Source organism: Lycium barbarum, chromosome 7 (assembly GCF_019175385.1).
Source record: "Lycium barbarum isolate Lr01 chromosome 7, ASM1917538v2, whole genome shotgun sequence".
NCBI lineage: Eukaryota > Viridiplantae > Streptophyta > Magnoliopsida > Solanales > Solanaceae > Lycium > Lycium barbarum.
Window position 1 is genome coordinate 3668284 of NC_083343.1, and position 17350 is coordinate 3685633.

The 17350-nt window shown below is 37.3% G+C and overlaps 1 long non-coding RNA gene across 1 annotated transcript; it reads right to left on the reverse strand.

The window, feature by feature from the left end:
• Nucleotides 1-13367: 13367 nt before the first annotated feature.
• Nucleotides 13368-15516, reverse strand: LOC132602931 (uncharacterized). The gene is made up of 3 exons (XR_009567896.1): nt 15312-15516; nt 14486-14557; nt 13368-13485 (listed from the first exon to the last, which is right to left on the reverse strand). It is a non-coding gene; the product is annotated as an uncharacterized LOC132602931 (long non-coding RNA).
• Between the last annotated feature and the right edge of the window lie 1834 nt (nt 15517-17350).

Here is a 17350-nt window from a genome sequence, read left to right on the forward strand (position 1 = left end):
TATACTAAAAGAGGCACACAGAATCGAAAAGTTATTTACATTTGCGCCAAACCGGCAGTTAAGAGAAGAGAAAGAGAGAAAGTGAGCCGCGAACTTCTAACTTCATTTCTCAACGTTCTAAAGAAATACAGTAGTATTTTTATCAATGCTCGATGAGAACAGAAAAGGAGGAGAGAGATCAGCGAACTGTTAGCCTACTAGCATAACCTTTCTATTGATGAATCAATGCACCTTTAGGGTGTGTTTTGTATGGAGGAAAACATTTTCCAGAAAATATTTTTCAATTTTCCCATGTTTGGTTGGCTAAATGTTTTGGAAAACAAGTTCAAAATGACTTCCCTAATGAAAGTAGGGAAAACAAGTTCCACAAGTGGCATTCCACATTGATTGTGTCCTCCCCACCCTCCAACACACCTCATCTTCACCCCACCCCCATAACCCCATCCCCACCACCCCACATCCCTACCCCCACCTCCCATAGTATTTTCGTCTAGATTATATATAAATGCTTTTAGGATAAAATTTCTTTGCTTACGTATCGGACACAAGAAAATAAGAGCCTGTTTGGCCTAGCTTATAAGTTGCTAAAAACAACTTATAAGCTGTTTTCAGCTTTTTTGAGTATTTGGTTGGCTAGCTTATAAGCCATTTTGTGCTTAAAATAAGCGCAAAAAAATAATTGGGCCCGTTTGGCTTAGCTTAAAAAAAGCAGCTTATATGCCAAAAAAAAATAAGTTGGGCTACCCCAATTTTTTTTTTTTTTTGGCTTATAAATTGTTTTCAGCTTATAAACTGCTTTTTTTAAGCCCATCCAAACAGGCTCTAAGTATGAAATCCAGTTATTTTCCTGGAAAACATTCTCATTCATACCGAACACACCCTTAATCTCTATTTCATTTTCCACTCCAAAACCTTCTCCGTTCCGACATACCTCTAGCTCTTCAGCAAGAAACCTATGTTTTTCTTAGAATTATCTTCTCATTCTCCCTTACATCTCTAATTTTGGTCTTGGCTGATCTTCAACCAGGTCTCCTGTTGTTATCGTTCACAGATTGGATCATCTTCCGATTCTACTTACTTCAAACACTTTGAACTTATAACAAATAGTCTCACGAATTTGCATTCCCAACTTTTTCTAATCTGAAAGATTGAAACTTTGTTCAGTTTATCAGAGGGGTATGTTTCTTTCAGACACAAAAAGCACCCCCCCACAAGCACCAAATAGTACAATAATACCATAGAAACTATTCCCTCATTATAATGTCCTTGAGGGGACAACCAGTGGAGGAGTCACATTTGTCCAACTGAAGCCAATTGACACCACTTTTAGTGCCTACTTTATATGTTGAATCCCCTCGGCTTCTTCATTAATTTACTTCTTGGGATATTAGCACTTTTAGTCCCTCAAATATTATCCATAAATTCTAATTTTGCTCCTTGTGATTTCTAGTTGAAGCACATTTAGCCTTCAATTAATTGATGTGCACTTTTGACCACTCAAACTATGAATCTTCACAAATTTAACAAACTATTAAGTGCTAAGCCATTCAATTATCGACGTATTCTGTTAAATTTGTATTGTTACTCCATATTGAGGGGATACAGTTCCAAAAATAGTCAAAATATCACATATTTCCTATATAAAGGGATCAAAGACACATACTTTAGCTATTGGAGGTTAAACATGCTTAGCCAAATATTACGAAGGACCAAAACCAGAATTCATCAATGACTGCCCTTTACTTCTTTATATTTTGAATTCTTTTTGTGAAAATCCTGCCTCCGACACTAGGGGCAACAATTTCAAAGTAAAAGTGAAAATAACTAATCCATGATTTTTACTGCATTTTGGCTGCATTTGCATGCTTTAATTCACAAAACTATACTTACAAAATCCTGAAAGCAGTATTTACATAATCATATAGGGAAGATCGGATGAGGAGTTGCACAACTATATAGGAAATTATACAAAAGCAAATTTTTTTAGCATGAAACTAGCACATTAAACAATTAAAACCTGAGAAAGAGGATTGACAGCAAATTCAGGCACTGAAAGAAACTCTTCTCCAGAGATAAATCCACACCCATTTCTATCCAATTGGCAAAACCTCTCGTACAATGAAAGAATCTCCTGTTGAGAAACTAAAACCCCACAAAATAAAATAAAATAAAATTACAAATTTAGTAAGTAATGATTAACAAATACTCATTTACAGATTGATGTATATACACTGCTGGAAACTAAAACCCCACAAAAAAAAAAAAAAAAGGGATCACAACTTTATTAACAAATAACCTTGTCAAGATTAACAACAACAACATAGCCAGTGCCCCATAAGTGGGTCTGGGAGGGTAGGATGTCCGCAGATCTTACCCCTATCTTTGTGAGGTAGAGACTCTAATTCTGATAGAAACTCAGCTCAAAAAAAAAAAGTATCCAACACAAGATTAAAAAAAAAAAAAAAAAAGTAGACGGCAAAATAGCAAGATACAGGATAAAAGCAGCAACAAATAGAACCTTTTAAAGATTGATATATATTACAGTAATATTTAACAATCTCCTGGTGGAAAACTAAAACCCCACCAAAAAAAAAAAAAAAAAAAAAAGGATCACAACTTTAGTAACAAATACCCTTTTAAAGATTGATATATACATACATGCATACACTGTGTGTGTGTGTTTATATATATTAGAAGGTCCTGTCCTGCTGGGAAAACAGCACAAAAAAAAAAAAAAAAAAAAGATCACAACTTTAGTAACAAATACCCTTTTAAAAATTGTTACATACATACAAGTGTGTGTGTATGTGTAAGTCTAAGAATTTCCTGTCTGCTCACTGACTGATCCAGGATTTTCACCCAGGAGTTCCGGAAAAAACAGTAAAAGCTAAATATAAAAAAAAAAAAAATTGTTCCTGAGAATCGAATCTAAGATGCTAGAGAAAAATTTTAAACACCCTAAATTACTTGAGCTAACCTTTTACATTTGTTCAGTTATTCAAAAGATAATATATTTGTACATGAACACTACAAATCTATACTGTTATTTTTTGCTGAACACCCTCCCCCCTAAAAAAAAAAAAAAAGGATCACAACTTTAGTAACAAATACCCTTTTAAAGATTGAATTTGTATAGACAGAAATATATACGTATATACATACATGTGTGGTTGCAGTGTTCTTGAACTTCTTCAATGTCATATTGAGTCAGCAAAGAAGAAGCATTGCCCATTGTTGTAAATGAAGGAAATTGAAAAAAACTAATGAAATGGGGTTACTATAATTTTGATAATTTTGGTAAGCTGAAAATGTGAGTAATAATTCAATGACTCTATAATGTGATTGATCATTTTTGGCATTGGTTTCAACAACTTTTTCAACTAATTTCTGGCATAGGTAGAGTGTGCATTTATTTTGGGTACTTTTATATTGCACAAAAGATCCCCTGATTTTGATCATAATTACAAAGAATTTCCAGTTACTGTCTAAAATTATGAAAACAACCCTGATTGTAAGAATATCATTGTCTTCTTTAACTTTAAATTACATGCTTCTGTATAGTAGACTAGTGTCATTTGGCTTACAAAATTCAATTTATAGATATTTTGTTTAACATCAATTTGATACTTTCAATAGACTTCTATCCGAAAGTTAAGGGGAAACATTTTTTTAGTTTATATCTTAGATTTTTTTTAAAAATAATAATAATCAAACACTGTCCTTTCTAATTGCTATTTTACTTAAATATTTTCAGACTAAACTCTCCGATGATCCAAATTCGGCTTTTCATATGTTAAATTAATTTCATTTGGTTTTTTGAATTAAACTTACTTAATTTTTACCAAAAAGTATTACAATATTCAATTAATGTCAGAAATATTTACTACGAAAAAATATTATTGTATGATGAAATCAATAAAATTAACTTATAAATAAATATAAATAATTAAAACCCTTGATATTACAAGGTATTTTTGCAGATATTTTCTCAAATATAACACACGAAAAAAATATTGAAAAGTCCATAAAATTAAATTGTTCTTACTTTAAGCTTTCATTTTCCTTCCAAAAGATGCATGTTAAAAAATAACATCTTTTTCTTTTTCTTAATTTAATAAATCATTTTATGAAATTCACATTGTAATAAATTTTTCATGTTGAATTTAACTATTTTGTCTTTGATTATACGGTATTTTGCAAAATATTTTAATATTAAAAAGGTAAAAAAATATACTCCACTTTTTGCAATTGTTTAGTATTATTACTGTTTGGTTTCTTTAACTACAGTGTTTTTATAACTATAATATTTTATAGTTCCTCTTTTAATATAGTAATTTATTAGATAAGTTTTATGTTGAAAGCGTGAGCACGAAAAATTTGATTAATTAACTAACGTACTTCAGACTATAATTTACAATTTCAATTCATTTTTAAGTATATTTAACAATGATAATCTATTTGTATTTATTCTTTTGATTTAAAACCTAATCTTACCTTAAGTAAAAAATTTATTAATTACTTATTTTTGCCAGCATGTACGATACAAAATTACAGGAGAAAATAAAAAACTTTATCTATAACCGGAAGAATAAAAATTTTAAATAGCAAATGATAATTGGTAATTAACATCAACAAATAATAAATAGTATTATAAAAATAATATTTTAATTCAATAATTAAGCCTATATTATAGAATTTGATTGACATGATAACTATATTCTTTAAGCGTCTATAATAAATTCTTAAGGAAAAATATAATTTTAAACAAATTTAAAATATTTCTCATAAAAGACTCAAATATGTATAAGCATATTTTGTGAGGACTACTAATCTTTTCCATGACATCAACATCTTTAGTGGCATAAAAAAGCCCTTAAGGTTCTCAAAATTTACCAAAATTTGTAAGAGTTCACAAAGTAATAAAAACTTTAATTAGGGGTAAAATGTCACGACCCAACCCCGTAGGCCGCGACTGGTGCCCTACTTGGACACCCAAACAGGCTTACATACCGGATCGTCGTATCAAAGACTTAATCAAACTTAACATACGTAAAATACTGAAAACAAATATCACTTTAAGCGGTCGCCCGTACAGAACATCATATCCAAATCTGATAGGTTGGCGGAATACACATCGCCAGATATATACACATATACAGACAAATGGGCCGTTTTGGCCATAATAGCAAACGGGGCCGCATTAAGACGCAGATCATAATCACAAACGAACAAACATGACCCATGACCCACATATATGACTACAGGCCTCTACAAATCATAACAGAAACATATGGCGGAACAGGGCCCCGCCGTACCCAAATAGCCATATATATAGAGAGAGAGAGAGAGAGAGAATATGCATAACAGAAGATATGTACCAAAAATATGAGCTCCGGATCAAAAGGAGTAATCCAAGTGGCAGAATATATATCCTATACTGGAGGATCACCAAAACGAGTGTCCGTACCTGCGGGCATGAAACGCAGCCCCCGAAGAAAGGGGGTCAGTACAGAATATGTACTGAGTATGCAAAGCATGAAATACAGAAATCCGAATCATAACTGAAGTGTGGAGTACAGAATATGGATACAGAATCGGTATATCAAAACCTGTACTGAAAATATATATGTATATCATGCAAATAAAAAATCATGCATGGGGCTCAGGAACGTGGTCGCCACTCCGACGCTGGCGCCACAACACATCATACTCCAGAAAGTTTCAAATCTCCGTACAATCTCCGAACATATCATATCATCAGAACATATCGTATCATCAGAACACATCATACGCCATGTCACATCATAACGCCGTACATAAGCGGTACCCGGCCCTACGGCGAGGTCTCGGGAACCGTAACACATCATACTGCCGAATATCACATAGTGCGCACGATCACAAAACCGGCCCGGGATCCGGCGAACGATACCATAGTAGTAACCACGAGCGGAGTAGTGCGGAAACCATATGCATATACATATTTAAATGAATTCCAAGACTCGACGAATAAATACATATACATACTGATATTAAAAGGCTCAAGGTAAGCATCGAGTCCATTGGAATTAGTAAACAAAAGTTACGAACTTTCAAATTACAGAACTTTCGAAAAACACATCATAAGTCACTTTCTGAAAATTTAGTATCTTTTTTTTATTGAGGAACTTTCAAATAACATTATAGAGTACTTCAAACGGAGCCTTAGAATCATATGCACATATTCGAAATATACATATCCAAACTTATGCCATATCAAATATATTTCGAACCATATCCGGAAACGTATCGACTAATACTTCAAACATCATAAGCACGTGACAAGTCATATGGAATAGTTTATGGAAATCAAAGACATAGGTCATCCTAGTGACTTTGGGAGTAGAATTTTCTTTAGCGCATGCATATATGTCATTCATTTATTTCATAAGGGTCGTGCCAAAAAGGAAAAACGGTAAGCTTTACATACCTCGATCGCTCACTACCAAATCTCGATCCCTCGCCAAACAAATCCCGACTCAAGTCTCGGGCTCTCCAATATCTACAATAATATTATCAATTACCCAAAAATTAGCTACTAGTACTTAGAATTTTAATTCTAATTAGTATTTGTCTACCGAAATTTCGGCAGCACCTCCCCTGTAAATTCAACATCCCCGAGAATTAAACTCAGTCAAATTCATCAACAACCATACCAACAACCAAACCAATAACATCGAAAACCAATTTAAAACGCATTCCACATTAGTAACCTTCCTTTCCAACATAATTCATCAACATTCAACTCAATCACGAATTTTCAAGCCGATATCGATTCTTACATGTCCACTACCAATTCAAGATCATTCAAGTGCAATTCAAACGCATTTCATACCATTTTACAAAGTATACAAAAATCCAACAAGACTAGAATTCATCCGAAATCTCCAACCTTCGACACAGCATTCACAACACATTTTTCATCTTCCCATTTCATCGACAACAACCACAATTTACACCTTAACAATTCCATTTCCATAATTACATAAATTTACAATAAAATCACAAAATTTCCTATAACAACTTAACAACAATTTTCATGCCAACTTAAACTAGAATTCTTCCATTTGCATAAAAAGGCCATTACAACACAATTAACATAATAAATAAAATTCGATCATTCCCCTCCATCAATACCCATTTTCGGCCACACACACACATACCCATGACACAAAATTTTCATACTCTACATTCATTCCCACATACTACAACATATATATAAAATTCTTCCAAGCTAAAAAGAGTAGAATTCTTACCTTTTCCAAATTCTCCTCTTTGTAAAAAAAGTACTTTCTTGCCTCAAAGTTTATACCACGTTGAAGAGGGTTCCGGGCTTAGTAGGAATTCACAAGAGATGACTTTTGAACCAAAGATTTGAGCTCCACAAGTCTTTTTTTTTTCCTCTTTCTCTTTCGGCCGAGAGGCCTTTTCCCTTTTTGCTCTCAAATTTTTTTTTGGTCTAGAATGTTCTAATGAAGGATACATAATGGACCCTCTCTATTTATTTATTACATAATTTAACTCACATGGGCTTGGCCATTTTTTTTCCATGGCCGGCCCCCTTATGGGTTGGGCCCCTTTTTCATTTTTTTTAGCCCACTTAATTGGTTAATGTTCGTAAACCATGAAACAAATTTTCAAAATTCTCATTTTGCCCTTAGCCTTCCTCGATATTCCCGCATCAATGTTTCATGAACAACATATATATATGTATATATATAAAATAAAATCAACATGTGGCCTTATTTCTTACGAGTCACAACTATTTCAGAATTTCTGAATATGCGAAAATGCGGGATATAACATCCTCCCCCCCTTTAGAACATTCGTCCTCGAATGTTAAATTAGCCTTATAGGTCTTATAAACATTTTGGGGAAGGTTCTTTATATGGACAGCATATATAATTCATTCATTAATCAACATAACCAAATACGGAATTTAAATTACCTGTGGGCATAGGAAACAGGTGACGGTATTTTCTTCTTCATTTCGTCCTCTGTTATTGTTTCGCCACAAGACTTTAACAGAAGGTATATCTTTGGTGCGCAGTCTCCTCGCCTGACGATCCATAATAGCTACAAGTTGTTCTTCATAAGACAATTCCTCCGTTACCTGAATATCTTCTATGGGGAATACCTTGGAAGGATCACCAATACATTTATGGAGCATTGACACATGAAATACCGGGTGTACTGCCTCCAGATCGGATGGTAAGTCTAGCTCGTAGGCGACCTCGCCTATCTTCCGAATAATCTGATAAGGCCCAATATATCACGGACTGAGATTTCCTTTTCTGCCGAATCTCATTACACCTTTCATAGGCGACACTTTCAGAAATACCCAGTCACCAATCTGGAACTCTAACTGTCGACGTCGTTTATCTGCATATGATTTCTGTCGACTCTGAGCTGCTAATAACCATTCCCGAATGAGTTTTACCTTATCAACTGCTTGCTGGATCACATCTGGACCGATCAACTTAGTTTCACCCACATCGAACCAACCAATCGGAGACCTGCATTTTCTACCATATAAGGCTTCATACGGTGCCATCTGGATACTGGAATGATAACTATTATTATAAGCAAATTCAATAAGCGGAAAATGATCATCCCAACTACATCTGAAATCAATAACACAGGCCCGTAGCATATCTTCCAGCGTCTGAATAGTACGCTCGGCCTGTCCGTCGGACTGAGGGTGAAATGCTGTGCTAAGACTCACATGAGTCCCCAATCCCTCCTGAAATGACCTCCAGAAATTTGCTGTAAACTGAGCACCTCTGTCGGTTATAATAGATATAGGAACTCCGTGAAGCCTTACTATCTCTTTAATATACAATCTGGCATAATCCTCAGCCGAATAAGTAGCCCTGACTGGAAGAAAATGGGCTGATTTCGTTAGTCTATCAACAATAACCCAAATAGAATCATACCTGCGTGGAGTGCGCGGTAAACCTGTAATGAAATCCATATTAATTATTTCCCACTTCCACGCTGGGATTTCCATTTCCTGCAACAACCCGCCAGGCTTTTGATGCTCGATCTTAACTTGCTGGCAATTTGGGCATTGAGCAACGAACTCTGCAATATTTCTTTTCATACCATCCCACCAATATAAGCATCTGAGATCGTGGTACATTTTAGTGGATCCAGGATGAACAGAATACCGAGCATAATGTGCCTCTCCCATAATCTGTCGTCGCAGCCCTGCAACGTCCAGCACACATAATCTGCCTCTGTATAATAATGCCCCGTCAGGTGAAATTTCAAACTGAGTCTTTTCTTTATTAAGGGCCACATCTCTGTACTGTACCAGAATAGGATCCTCGAACTGACGCTGTTTTACCTCTTCTGTTATCGATGATTCGGCAACCTCTCGGACAGAAACCCCAATATCTCCAGAATCGGCCAAACGGACTCCAAGGCTGGCTAACTGATGAATTTCACAAACTAATTCCTTCTTCTCTGGCTGCACGTCGGTCAAACTGCCCATAGATTTGCGGCGAAGTGCATCTGCCACAACATTAGCTTTTCCAGGATGATACAAAATATCGACGTCATAATCTTTCAATAATTCGAGTCATCTTCTTTGCCGCAAATTCAGTTCCTTTTGCTTAAAAATATACTGAAGGCTTTTGTGATCCGTATAAATATCAACATGGACCCCATATAAGTAATGCCGCCATATCTTCAAAGCATGAATCACCGCGGCTAATTCCAGATCATGGGTGGGATAATTTCTCTCGTGCGGTTTGAGCTGTCGGGAAGCATAGGCTATAACTCGACCGTGCTGCATTAATACACAACCTATCCCAATACCAGAAGCATCACAATAAATAACATACCCATCTGGCCCCTCAGGAAGAGCTAGAACTGGAGCTGTAATTAATTTTCCTTCAGCAACTGGAAGCTGCGTTCACAAGCATCGGTCCACTGAAATTTTGCTGCCTTCTGAGTTAATTTTGTTAGTGGTGCCGCACTAGAAGCAAAATTCTCCACAAATCTTCTGTAATATCCAGCCAATCCCAGAAAACTGCGTACCTCAGTCGGTGTCGTGGGCCTAGGCCAATTCTGTACAACCTCAATCTTCTGTGTGTTGACCTGACTACTATCTGCTCCGACGATATGCCCCAAGAATGCCACTGAGGTTAACCATAATTCACATTTGGAGAATTTAGCATATAATTTCTGTTGTCGCAGTGTGCCAAGTACGGTCCTCAGATGATCTGAATGTTCCTCTAGTGATCGCGAATAAACCAGAATATCATCAATAAACACAATCACGAACATGTCGAGGAACGGCCTGAATACCCGATTCATCAAATCCATAAACACTGCTGGAGCATTAGTTAACCCAAAAGACATCACCCTGAACTCATAATGCCCGTATCGGGTCCTGAAGGTAGTCTTTGGAATGTCTGCCCCTCGTACCCGCACCTGATGATAGCCCGAACGCAAATCTATCTTTGAAAAATATTTAGCACCCTGCAACTGATCAAATAAATCATCAATCCGGGGAAGGGGATATTTATTTTTGATAGTCACCTTATTCAGCTGTCTGCAATCAATACACATCCGCAGCGACCCGTCTTTCTTTCTCACAAATAATACCGGTGCTCCCCAGGGAGACGTACTGGGTCTGATGAAGCCTTTTTCTAATAGATCTTTCAGCTGCTCTTTCAATTCTGCAGGTGTCATTCTGTAAGGAGGAATAGATATAGGCTGGGTATCTGGCAATACATCAATCGTAAAGTCTATCTCCCGTTCAAGTGGGAGACCTGGGAGCTCATCCGGAAATACATCTGGAAATTCATTAACAACCGGAACTGACTGGAGAGTAGGTGTTTCTGCTTTAGTATCGTGCACTCGAACCAAATGATAGATATACCCTTTCTGGATCATCTTCTTAGCCTTGAGGAATGAAATAAACTTACCTCTCGGCGATGCTGTATTTCCTGCCCATTCTATAACTGGTTCCCCTGGAAACTGGACACAAACCACCTTTTTCTGGCAATCAACATTAGCATAACAGGAGGCTAACCAGTCCATACCCATAATAACATCAAATTCCATCATATCTAATTCTACCAAATCGGCCTTAGTGCAACAACCACATACAGTCACAGAACAATCTTTATATACCTGTCTCGCTATAATAAAATCCCCAACCGGTGTAGCTACCTCGAACGGCTCTATAGGTTCAGGTGTTATCCCAATTTTACTAGCAACGAGGGGAGAAATATATGATAAAGTAGACCCTGGATCAATCAATGCATATACGGCTCTAGAAAAGACCAATAATGTACCTGTGACCACATTTGGCGACACCTCCTGATCTTGTCGGCTGGCCAATGCATATATGCGGTTCGAAGGACCGCTAGAATCAAAAACCCCGCCACGGCCTCTACCGCGGCTCGCTAGTGCTGGCATACCTCGCCCCGCAGGGCGTATAGCTGAAGGAGTAGAAGACGAACCAGCAGCTGATCCCATCGGCTGAGCTGCACCACCAGAATCACCCGCCAACGGACAGTCTCTCATAATATGGCCCTGGCGGCCACAAGAGAAACATACACCTGTAGCTCTATAACACTCTCATGGGTGCGACCTCCCACAATAAGAACACCGGGGCAGGGGTGGTCTAGACTGACTGGGACCTCTGCTCGTCTGAGAACCTGAGGCTCTGGAACTCTGGCCTGCTCCGGACTGCCCCGCACCGCTAAACCGTCTACCTGTAGACTGTGTACTCCGGCCTGATGGAGGAGGATATCTACTGGACCGCTGCTGCTGAGGCTGCCCGCCTCGAGACTCTCCCGAATACCCAGCTGACCTAGCCCGCTTGGGCGGTCTCCTATCACGATCTCTGCTCGACTGGTCCTCTCTATGTCGGTCCTCCATCCCTTGCGCATAAGCCTGTAACCGGGAAATGTCCATACCAGTCTGCGATGCCATCGCCATACAGCTGTCAATCAAATAGCGATCCAATCCTATCACATACCAGTGCATCCGATCAGGCATCTCAGCTACTATAGCAGGTGCATATCTAGCCAGAGAATCAAACTCCAAGCTGTACTCTCGGACACTCCTGCCTCTCTGCCGCAGCTGCAGAAATCTATCAACTCTCGTCCGCCGCAACTCTGGGGGCAAAAAGTGGCTGAGAAAGGCGGCTACAAACTCATCCCATACAGCCGGTGGAGCATCCTAGCCTCTGGACAGCTCCCAAGACTCGTACCAATTAATCGCAACATCTCGCAATCTGTGTGAAGCTAACTCGACAGACTCGGTCTCAGAAGTCCTGACCAGTCTCAACGAACGCTGCATCTGTCGAATGAAATCCTGGGGGTCCTCTTCGGGCTTTGACCCGTAAAAATCTGGGGCACCACAAGTCAAGAAATCCCGAACCCTCAGACTGTCACGTCTGTCCATATCATCACCCCCTAGCCCGCGTCTGTGAGCCTGTCCTGATACCAATGTCGTCAACAACTGGACAGCCTCTCTCATCGCCCTGTCCTCCGCCCCTGGCTGAGGAGCTGGAGCCTCTGGAGCTAATGGTGGAGCCGCTCCAGGCTCCCCGGATGGTGGTGTAGCATAACCCTCTGACTAGGGTACACCATCAGGCATAATCTGAGCACTAGCCCGAGTAACCCTCTATATCTGACTGGTCTCTCCTGCCAGTGCTTTGCCCTTATGGGCAGCCGTCGCCTTCTTCGGAGGCATCACTGAAAAATATAACAGCCGGTCAGAAAAGAGTCATCCTAATAGCACAGCTCTATCGCACGATCTAAGATCCAAAGAAAGGTAACACCCTAAATGTCCTGTAGCCTCCTGTTTATCGATGCGGTGCACAACACACCGATAAACAAGACTCTACTAGACACGGCCTGTAAACATTCCGAGGACAAACCGCTCTGATACCACTTCTGTCACGACCCAGCCCCGTGGGCCGCGACTGGTGCCCTACTTGGACACCCAAACAGACTTACATACCGGATCGTCGTATCAAAGACTTAATCAAACTTAACATACGTCATTTTAAGCAAATACTGAAAACAAATATCACCTTAAGCGGTCGCCCGTACAGAACATCATATCCAAATCTGATAGGTTGGCGGAATACACATCGCCAGATATATACACATATACAGACAAATGGGCCGTTTTGGCCATAATAGCAAACGGGGCCGCATTAAGACGCAGATCATAATCACAAACGAACAAACATGACCCATGACCCACATATATGACTACAGACCTCTACAAATCATAACAGAAACATATGGCGGAACAGGGCCCCGCCGTACCCAAATAGCCATATATATATATATAGAGAGAGAGAATATGCATAACAGAAGATATGTACCAAAAATATGAGCTCCGGATCAAAAGGAGTAATCCAAGTGGCAGAATATATATCCTATACTGGAGGATCACCAAAACGAGTGTCCGTACCTGCGGGCATGAAACGCAGCCCCCGAAGAAAGGGGGTCAGTACGGAATATGTACTGAGTATGCAAAGCATGAAATACAGAAATCTGAATCATAACTGAAGTGTGGAGTACAGAATATGGATACAGAATCGGTATATCAAAACCTGTACTGAAAATATATATGTATATCATGCAAATAAAAAATCATGCATGGGGCTCAGGAACGTGGTCGCCACTCCGACGCTGGCGCCACAACACATCATACTCCAGAAAGTTTCAAATCTCCGTACAATCTCCGAACATATCATATCATCAGAACATATCGTATCATCAGAACACATCATACGCCATGTCACATCATAACGCCGTACATAAGCGGTACCCGGCCCTACGGCGAGGTCTCGGGAACCGTAACACATCATACTGCCGAATATCACATAGTGCGCACGATCACAAAACCGACCCGGGATCCGGCGAACGATACCATAGTAGTAACCACGAGCGGAGTAGTGCGGAAACCATATGCATATACATATTTAAATGAATTCCAAGACTCGACGAATAAATACATATACATACTGATATTAAAAGGCTCAAGGTAAGCATCGAGTCCATTGGAATTAGTAAACAAAAGTTACGAACTTTCAAATTACAGAACTTTCGAAAAACACATCATAAGTCACTTTCTGAAAATTTAGTATCTTTTTTTTATTGAGGAACTTTCAAATAACATTATAGAGTACTTCAAACGGAGCCTTAGAATCATATGCACATATCCGAAATATACATATCCAAACTTATGCCATATCAAATATATTTCGAACCATATCCGGAAACGTATCGACTAATACTTCAAACATCATAAGCACGTGACAAGTCATATGGAATAGTTTATGGAAATCAAAGACATAGGTCATCCTAGTGACTTTGGGAGTAGAATTTTCTTTAGCGCATGCATATATGTCATTCATTTATTTCATAAGGGTCGTGCCAAAAAAGGAAAAACGGTAAGCTTTACATACCTCGATCGCTCACTACCAAATCTCGATCCCTCGCCAAACAAATCCCGACTCAAGTCTCGGGCTCTCCAATATCTACAATAATATTATCAATTACCCAAAAATTAGCTACTAGTACTTAGAATTTTAATTCTAATTAGTATTTGTCTACCGAAATTTCGGCAGCACCTCCCCTGTAAATTCAACATCCCCGAGAATTAAACTCGGTCAAATTCATCAACAACCATACCAACAACCAAACCAATAACATCGAAAACCAATTTAAAACGCATTCCACATTAGTAACCTTCCTTTCCAACATAATTCATCAACATTCAACTCAATCACGAATTTTCAAGCCGATATCGATTCTTACATGTCCACTACCAATTCAAGATCATTCAAGTGCAATTCAAACGCATTTCATACCATTTTACAAAGTATACAAAAATCCAACAAGACTAGAATTCATCCGAAATCTCCAACCTTCGACACAGCATTCACAACACATTTTTCATCTTCCCATTTCATCGACAACAACCACAATTTACACCTTAACAATTCCATTTCCATAATTACATAAATTTACAATAAAATCACAAAATTTCCTATAACAACTTAACAACAATTTTCATGCCAACTTAAACTAGAATTCTTCCATTTGCATAAAAAGGCCATTACAACACAATTAACATAATAAATAAAATTCGATCATTCCCCTCCATCAATACCCATTTTCGGCCACACACACACATACCCATGACACAAAATTTTCATACTCTACATTCATTCCCACATACTACAACATATATATAAAATTCTTCCAAGCTAAAAAGAGTAGAATTCTTACCTTTTCCAAATTCTCCTCTTTGTAAAAAAAGTACTTTCTTGCCTCAAAGTTTATACCACGTTGAAGAGGGTTCCGGGCTTAGTAGGAATTCACAAGAGATGACTTTTAAACCAAAGATTTGAGCTCCACAAGTCTGTTTTTTTTTTTTCCCTCTTTCTCTTTCGGCCGAGAGGCCTTTTCCCTTTTTGCTCTCAAAATTTTTTTGTGGTCTAGAATGTTCTAATGAAGGATACATAATGGACCCTCTCTATTTATTTATTACATAATTTAACTCACATGGACTTGGCCATTTTTTTTCCATGGCCGGCCCCCTTATGGGTTGGGCCCCTTTTTCATTTTTTTGTTTGAGCCCACTTAATTGGTTAATGTTCGTAATCCATGAAACAAATTTTTAAAATTTTCATTTTGCCCTTAGCCTTCCTCGATATTCCCGCATCAATGTTTCATGAACAACATATATATATATATATATATATATATATAAAATAAAATTAACATGTGGCCTTATTTCTTACGAGTCACAACTATTTCAGAATTTCCGAATATGTGAAAATGCGGGATATAACATAAAAAGAGATAAAAAAATTAATGTGAGGACTACAAAAATTTGTTGTTCTCCCTTATATAGAGTAGTAATTTAATATACGCATGAATATCATCGTTTTATTCAATAAATAAAAGAGCTTCATGGATGAAATTTAATTTGATATTTTAACATACTACTATATGTCTGTAGATTTAAAATATGTGTCTTAGAGCTTAAAACTTTATACATTCAGTTATGAATTTATTGAAATTGTATTAACTTTCTTAAATATTTAGTTAGTGAACTATTCATATTTTTGAGATTTAAATTTTAAATAATTTGTTATTTTTTACAAGATTAAAAATAAAAAGCATAGGTTTTATGTGTCTTTTTTGCCTATAACAGCCACATATTATTTTAATGGCAAACTATTATAGGTGTATAACAACAACTCTCTATAACAACCAAAAAATTTTGGACCCAACAATGCTGTTATAGAAAGGTTTGACTGTATTTGAGAAATATAAAAAGTACTTTTAAGAAGTGTTTCTTAAGTCAAAATAACAAAAACAAGGGCTTTGGCTTATAAGCTGAAAATGTGAGTAATAATTCAATGACTCTATAATGTGATTGATCATTTTTGGCATTGGTTTCAACAACTTTTTCAACTAATTTCTGGCATAGGTAGAGTGTGCATTTATTTTGGGTACTTGTATATTGCACAAAAGATCCCCCGCTTTTTATCATAATTACAAAGAATTTCCAGTTACTGTCTAAAATTATGAAAACAACCGTGATTGTAAGAGCCTGTTTGGATTAGCTTATTTTAGGTGCTTTTAAGCACTTTGTAGTATTTGAAAAATATAAAAAGTGCTTTTAAGAAGTGTTTCTTAAGCCAAAATAATGAAGATAAGACTTTTGGCTTATAAGTCCAAAGTCATAAACCTGTATTTATGAGACAATTGGCTTTGTTCAGTTTTATGTAATTTTTCTTGAGAGATTTTAAAATAATAATTAGATTTTTGCAGGATTATTTCTTTATTTAATTTGCAAGAGTTTATGTTAGAATTATTTTCTTGTATTTGTGTACGTGCTCTTGTTCTAGTGAAGTGAGTTTGATCGTTTTTGCCTCAAATATTACGTTGTCTCCCGTCTTCAAATATTAGTCGTTTAAAATGAAATTTGTTTAGGGATATTCGACATTTTAAGAAAATAAAAGTCATTTATTATTTCATGAAGTATTACTTTAATTACTTGAACATTAATTAACTGAGACGTTTAAAGATATACAAACATCCCTCACTTTCTCTTTACGAACTGTCGGGCAATTTGCAAGATTGTCCTTTTTTGGGGGTGGTTTTTAATTTTGCCCTCAAATTGCTGATCTTTAATTTTTGCTTTTCGCCTAAAATGCCCCGAAGTTCTGGATTTGAATTTGGCTCAGTCAAAAAAAACTTTGCAAAGCAGAATTTTATAGCAAAATTAGGCCTACTCGGGTAAAAGTTGGCCTTAA